Consider the following 8,701-nt stretch of genomic DNA (forward strand, 5'->3'; position numbering starts at 1 on the left):
ACCACCTATTATATTATGGGAATTATAATACAAAATTAAATGGTGAAAAGTGTGTGTACATTGTATAGCGGCATTACATGCAGTAATGTGCACCTCTGCCTACCCCTTCGGGGATAAAAAGGTGTGACGTTTTATTTGGCCTTAGTAATCTAGATTACGTTTAAAAATGTAATTAAGGTTGAAGTCATTACATAAAAAAGGAGAGATTAATACAGGTTTTTTTATTACATTTGATAATGACGTACTTGAATACGTCAATTTCATTATCGTGAACACAATCGTGTGAAACAAGAAATATTCAGTGCTAACTAACAGTCAGTTGCAGGAACGATCATTAAATTTTTAAAGTGACTTTAAATATTAATGAAGCTTTAAAGTGTTGCACAAAGAAGTATTTCTATCTCATTTTAATGCCGGATTAACTTTAATTAAAGAAACGTCAAATCGGGACTTTAGCCTATTTTTTACGTTGCACAAAACGTCATTAGCGCTAAAGGAGCATTAAATTGACAGTTTGGGGCTATAATTTTTAATGCCTAGTCAAACATCCATTAAACTTGTTATTAAACTCTCAATTCTTTTGTAAATAGTGCTAGTAATATTTTTTTACTTTATTACAGTATTATTTATAACGTCCCTTTCAAGCCTATCATCTTTATTCACTCCTTCCACGACGACGTCGTGTACCAGATAGGATAAATTTATTTGAAAAACATGACGGAGAAGAGTTTCGTGTGAGATACAGGATTTCTAAAGCTTTACGCATTTGCGAGATACTCAATTTAGAAACTGAAACTCGAAGAAATAAAGCTATTGATGGCCTCACATAGTTATTGATACTAGTGGCCGCCTAGTGGTCGAAATTCGACCATATACGATTTAATTTACAATACCACTTAACAAACGTTCAAGGATAATTTTTATTTAACGAATTGCTATTCGTTTTGTAAAATTCAAATTAATATATTCCGGCGCATCATGAATAACCAAACCTCTTCATTATATTAACCTCCTTCAATGAGAAACCTCTTTTCATTTCTTTTTCTTTTAATATCATCGCAATGTCTGTCAATTTGACGTTTTGTCAAATACGATAGGGGAAGGTGGGGGAATTGGGAACACTTAACTTAAAAGGCAAAAAACAGTATTTTCTCTTAAAAAAGGAATCAACTTTTATTACTTAAAAACATTATTTATCTGTCTGCTTATAACGGAAAAAATATTTTTTCATTTCATGACACATATCACACACGTAACTTTTGCTGGTCTCTCTGGAAGTGCATTGCACATGTGCCCAAAGCTTTATCGTGGTCATGTGAATCTGATATTTGAACTGGTGGTGTCTGGTTCAGTCTGGCTGCATCAACATCACGCCTCATCTAAAAAAATTGTATTGTAATAAAAATATAAAAACAAATTGTAAATATGAACGTTCCCAATTACCCGCCACCCACCGTTCCTAATTACCGGCAGTCGATAATTTGAATAAAACTGGTCGCGACCTTCGATAGCATTATAAGTGAATCCTATAACACGTAAAATTTTAAAACGGATTATCCATGAAATAAACTTACGAAATATGGTGTCATTGTACTCAAAAATATGACATTTGCATCTAATGTATGAAAACACAAAATTTATAACAAAAATGCAATAAAAACATTTTGACTCACCGTGTCAAGATGCGTGCATCCTCCAGTTCCCACTGTCGCTTGCGCACTTAGGGGCGGGGGAAGCATACCTCGAATAGCCGCGAGACGGGATACGGGGAGGGGAAGTGGGACTTATCAACGTGTTCCCAATTACCCGCCGTTCTCAATTACCCTACCTTCCCCTACTATGCATGGTAGTGTGTGTAATGTTTTATTTATTGGTTTATTTATTTATTGATTATGAATGTACTTTATAAGCATTATTTATGAAAAATATTAGCGTTCTGCACTTCTCCTACACATAAACTATAAGTGTACCAAATTTTATGCTCCTACGTCCGCGCAATTTTCGTCATATAGATGTTTGTGATTCTTCGCTACTGGATCTACCGAAGATCAGCTTCCTGCCAAACATAGGCCTTCCTTAGGTATTTCCATATCATGCTCGGGGAATAGGTGTATTAATAGATGTATATACCTTGTTCTTTATAGAGACTGGGTAAATGCTAAAGAAGTGTTAACTATTAAGTAGTTATTTTTAAGAATAAATAAAACGACTTATCTTGTTTTAAATTAATTTATTTTATTATATATTTATTTTACTAAAATACCAAGCCACCGTCACTGGGGGTAATTCGTACTTCCTCTGTGGGTGCAATATTATACCATTCTTTGGTTAATTATTTGCTTAAAAATTTAGTAAAAGGGCGATGCATACTGCCTGAACCAGCCTGTGTTGCATCAGATACCATGGTTAATGAATAATACTGAAAATTCTTTCTACAAAAGGAAAACTCGAGACGAGTCCAATTCTCAATTAATCACAACAATAACAAACACCTGGAAGCTACATTAAATCTTCTCTCTTACAAACGGTGTTACGATACCAATGAAAGATAATTCAACACCACATTAAAGCAATTGATAATATTTTTATCGTAAAAAATTTGGATTTTTCCTAAATATAGAGATGACAGAAACGCTCATGATGACATTATTGACAACTAGGGCTGGTCAATGGTCATCTAGGATTTTATTCCCGCGAACCAAAAAGGTTGATACCTATTTTAAATCGGAACACATAATTGAATCGGTTCAGGGAATTAGAAGAAAATTAGATATTTATATGTATTCCACTATTAAGACACTACAAAATACATTTAATAGTAGCTAATTAAAATAACACATATACCTAATCTATTAAATATAGAGATATTTAATCAAATACAAAATATAGATATAGGTATTACGTAAAAAATGTGATTAGCTCTGGAAAAACTCATAACTAAGTCTTAGTTTACAAGTAACTAAGTAGTAACAAATGGTATTGTATTGATTTTTATAGTGTCCTTTAACTACATGAAATAAATCGAGACACAATCGATAAATCGTTATTTTAAAAAATCGGTTTCTTTCGAAGCGGGATTCGCATCCTTCCATCCTTAATGACAATTTACATTCAATCAGTTCCACAGAGTATACAAATACTACGTAATCAGTTCATTCAAAATATGTGTTTTAAATTGCAACACTTTTTAATGTCGTCTTTAGTTAAAGTCCCATTAAAGGGACCCGCAACAGTTTTGTGCAACGTCTTTAAATTTAATGGAATATTAGCGATAATGACGGATTAACTAATGTCGATTTTAAAGACAGTTTTCTGCAACTGACTGTAAGAGTTTCTTAACCGCGAGGTTGTAGTACCCGACAGGTTCTTTGAGTAACAGCTTATTTCTTTCTTCTATCTTTCTATTCTATCTTATTGCCGATTTTGGAATTCTTTAAATAATATCATTCTTCATCCATCATTTTTTAATAAAAAATGATGGATGAAGAATGATATTATTAAACAAATAACGAAACACAATACTACCTCCCATTAAACACGTGGCAGAAAATTTTAGAACACCATATATACTATTTTGCCTGCCACAATTTTGTTAATATTTGTGTTGGTTTTATATTCACAAATATGGATACAATAACAAAATCGGGAAAAATTCAGTAAATCTATCAAGACTAAGTTTCAAGTGTATTCTCAGATACTCAGTCCATCTGGATTAGACTTGAAACATACCTACTTTATATAAGGCCAAAGGGGTCATTTATAAAGAGACCAACGGGGCTGACTGCATTTAAAGCTTAGCGGTCCACACGTCGGCGGGGATCACATTATAATATATGACTTGATTCTTAAAGCTTAGTGTATATGGATGATAATGCACTGGCATCTTGCATTGATGATTTATAATGTTAGTTTAGTACGGTTATTGGTAGTAAAATCCTGTGGTAGGTACCGTTTTTAGATAAAACAGTTTAGCGTGAGGTGGAAATTCCTTTGCCCAGTAAAATCAGGATTCTAAAGCTGCGACAAGCCGTCGCGCAGTTTTGTCCTGTCTTTGGCTTCTGTTCATCATTCTGTGATGATAAATGGCCTATATTGAATCTTCGTCGATAAATGTACTATTTATCACAAACATTATTCAATTCCAACCAGTACTTCTGCGGATTAGCACATTATTTTATGGTTGGTATAAGCCAGTAAATGAGCAAGCGGATCACCTGATGGTAAGCAATCGCCGCTGACTATGGACACCTGAAACACCAGAGGCGTTAAAAGTGCATTGCTGGCTATTTGAGGATAAGGAATTTAAGGGTTGGGGAATCGGGGATTGGGAAGGGAGTAATTGGGCCTCCGATAACCTCACACAACGCAAACGTTGTTTCACGTCGGTTTTTTGTGACGCCGTGGTATCACTCCGGTCGACCCGGCCCAAACGTGTCGAAGAAAGGCTCTCCCGCACTTAAAAGGCAAAAAAAAACACACACAAATAAACTCTCTAGCTTTATATATTATATTGGTATAATAGGTATAGATAATAAATATTCCACCAACCGCCAGAGAATTAATCATTATGTTCCCCAGATATTGATACGGGCTTTCATAGTTAGTGCACTAGTGGATTATTGGATAAACAATTTACTATATAGGTCTACTCGTATGTCCATTTTGATCAGTCAATAACATTAATAGACACAGAGAATGTAACAATCAGGTAGAGAATTGAGGTTCATCCTAATGATTTGCTTTGTGTGATATACTGGCCGTGGTTGTTGACAATATAATAGCTAAATGTAAAGCTGTTCAACCTGCAAAGGCATGTCAACAAGGTTACGGGAACATTGTGGTTGAATTGAAAATGAAAATTATTAATAGTACTCGTATGTGCAATACCTACTTGTTCTCATACACCACTTGTTCCCATACAATAGTACTCATTCTTTGCAAAAATCACTTACAGTCCACTCCTGTTAATTCAAACTTTTGATAATTTGAATCTCTCTATAATTCGAAGGTATTACGAGGTCCCTTAGAAAATATCTTGATATTTCGAAATAAATCAATACACTTTTATATATTTACCCACTTGAATTTTTCGAAATCAATTTTACGTAACCAAATGACTCGTTAATTCGAACTTATCGGCATCAAACTCTTTACAATAGGAAGTTGCAGAGAGAAAGGGACAAAAAGGACTCAGAAGTTACAGAGGTCACAGGTACCGACATTTTGAGGCAGATTCAAATTTCGGACAAGTCAATTTCCAATATTCGGCAATTTGAAATATTTGAAGAGCCCATCCAGTTTCGAATTAACTAAAATTAATCAGAAGTAATCTCTTTATATAGATAAAAGATATATTTCACTACTCAGAATTAATATAAAATTCTCTCAAAATAGAGTAAAAGCTTTGCATCAACCTAATCCTTAGTCTCCTACGCCTAATATTTCCTTAATAAAAGATGAGCATGATATAGATGCTATATATAGTACCTAGGGTAGTCGTAGAACTTTCTAGGCGGAATCCAACCCATTCAATTCAAATAAGGTCGGGCTAAAGCCAGTCCTTTAACAAGATTACTCCAAGTTCGTCAAAGATGTAAAATGAATTCGGGGTTTGTGGCCATCACCGTTGAACTTTCGTCCTTTTGTGAATTATGAATTGTAAGTAAAACTTTGTTAAAATCCTTTGATACTCAAGAAATATGTATTTGAAGATTGCAATCTTTGGATTTCTAGCAACGATATCTTTTATAAAAGGAATAATTTATATTATAGTACTTTGAAGAAGAATGTCTTGAACTCATCACATTATTATTTCGGTGATATATAAGGTACGCGTCCACAGGCCCGCATCGTACGCATCGCACGCACCGCACGCAACGGATTTTAGTTTGTCTTGCATACAAACTCATACAACTGCGTACACTGATCCGCATCGTACGGACCGCATGATAAACGATGCCTACATGCGATGCGTACTGATAACGTCATACAGAATGCGTACGATGCGTGCGATGCGTACGATGCGTTCCAAAACGAGACTTACCACTGAACAGTGGGTTGCCTGTAACTAACCACTAACAAGCTATACAATAAATAGAAATAAATAAATAAACGAGAGGTCTACAACGGGTACTATTGTAACCCAGGGCCGCAGGTCGCGTATAAGCCGATAAGCTTAATGTCTACAACGCGGGAGTTTTCTATTTTCTTTTAAACTAGATTTCAGTCACGGCTCAGTTCGCGTACAAACAACTTATTACGAAAAATATAATTTTAGTTTTTGAAAATTAACAAAATACTTTTGATACCTTTGTCAAAAAATATATACTTTGGGTGCTTTTCCACCAGAGATGTGCTATGTTGCGACAATGTAATAGCTAAGCTGTGAAACTATGTAACCGATTTCACTGATACGATAACCTATGTAACGGTGCGAGTAAGATGTGCTATGAAGATGTGATTAAACTTTTCAAGTAAAAATATTTAAAAAAATCGTTTGTTTGGATGTTTGTCCGTCAATAACGCTGAAACTTAACTGACTTAGGTGATAGGATACTTTTTATTCGAAGGGATCGCGGACGAAACCGCTGGCAGAAGTTAGTGATATTATAACAGTTTATTTATTCTGAATTCAGTGTTTCGAAGAACAAAGAACTATTTTGTGCGCACCTTTTTTCCTATTATTTTCGCGTCATTAGATCCCTGTACAGATATTAATGACGTCAAAAGTTTCAACGACGAAAAAAGTACCTATAACCCAAACCTTTTATTTATTTAAGCATGAGTGCACAAAATGCATTCACATTTTCTCATGATTTTTCTTTTAGTTTTTTTAATGTGCACCAGAAGTCCTGGGCATGAGAATCATATCTAAAATCATACTAGTGGCTACAAAGTAGTAGTGGTGAATTAATGGTCAACAGTTTGTTAGTACTATACAATCCTTAACACATTGAACGCCGTCGTGGTCACCGGTGACCGACGTTAGCGGAGGATTTGCCTTCAACAGTTTTCTATTGGCTGTCAAAGACTTAAATTAAATAAAGTAATGTTAGACGCAGCGCACAAAATGGTAATAAATAGTCTGATTGATCGCATCAATCATTAAATAGTGGATAATAATTTTATGATGATTTGCAAAGTTTGATTAAAAAATATACTGAGCTTATCGATAATATTAGGAAGTGGGTGCCTACCGAGTTTTCTTTTTTTGCGATTTTTCCGTATTTTTATGAAGAAAATAGGTACGTATTTATTGTAAAAATTACATCAGGGTTTCAGAAAATGTGTTAAAAACACATAACGCAACTTAGGAATATAATTAGAGCAATTCAATATTAGAAACTAAATATTTTAGCCACTGGCAGCAATATGGGATGCAGAAAACAGCCAGAGGATCAAATGAAATAAATCCAAAGTGTTTTCACACCTATCCAATTTATGGAGGCAAATAATGGTGATTTAGAAAACGAACTCTGTTTGTTGTATCGTAAAATAGATTTTACTTTTTTCACAAATATTTACCGCTGCGGATTACACCGGAGCTGCGGACTAGCGGGCTTACCGGGGCTCCGGTTTAAAGCAGGAGTAGGAACGGGGTGGTTTTTAGTCAGTAAGAGTCTCACATTCCCCCTCGCCTCACCCAAGGCGACAATACATTAAACGTACATAAAGGAGCAACACCAACATAGATGTATGAAAATAATTTATTAATTGAAGTAATCATGGCTGGTAAGAAAACAAACATTACACAGATAGTACCAACTGATACGATTATAAGTATAATAACACAGAAATTAGGGCCCACTTTGTCGACAAATACTGGCTGCATTCAATACATTGATTCTATTCACTGGATCCATGTCCACACTATCCAGTATCTTGATAAAGCCGGGTATACAATTGAGATTTACTCTGTTCACCTTATTGAATTTGTTCAGCAGCGTACCCTTTAGTGAATACCAGGGCTACACGATTCATTTGTGAGACCTCTTTGAAACGAGGACGGCGGCTGGCTCTGTTTATGATCGCCACGCTTGGGCCTAAGGTCCGTGTCAGATGTAGGTACTTTGTCGGATTACGTGAGATGTTCATAAGTGAATTGGGATAAGAAACAAATTAACCACGCTCGTGCCTAAATTAAATTAGAGCTATCACTCATTCCGACAGACTAGTTAGTCTGCGACATAAATGGAGGTACCTACTGAAAATTGTTTAGGTCCTTATTTTAGTCAACTGAAACCACTTTTCGACAACAGCAACCTTAGTACGAGTTTGCTTTACGTTAAACGAAAACGAAATGAGAGCGCGTTCGGCATGATTGGTTGGGTCATTTGTGCTAGCCAATCAGAGCGCCTGAAGCGCTCTCGTTTCGTTTCGTTACTCGTAAAACAAACTCGTTCTAAGGGTATGGCTCGGTTTTGCCAGCGGAAAACGTTGACAAATCTATACTATACTAATATTATAACGCTGAAGAGTTTGTTTGTTTGATTGTTTGTTTGTTTGTTTGAACGCGTTAATCTTCGAAACTACTGGTCCGATTTAAATGATTATTTTTATGTTGAATAGTGCATTTATCGAGGAAGACTATAGGCTATAAAACATCACGCTATGATCTATAGTAGCCTAGCAGAGCAGGTGAAACCACGCGGAAATAGCTAGTTTTAAATAATTTCTGCATTAAATACAGCCACTCAGAAGC

Source organism: Spodoptera frugiperda, chromosome 29 (genome assembly GCF_023101765.2).
Source record: "Spodoptera frugiperda isolate SF20-4 chromosome 29, AGI-APGP_CSIRO_Sfru_2.0, whole genome shotgun sequence".
Taxonomy (NCBI): domain Eukaryota; kingdom Metazoa; phylum Arthropoda; class Insecta; order Lepidoptera; family Noctuidae; genus Spodoptera; species Spodoptera frugiperda.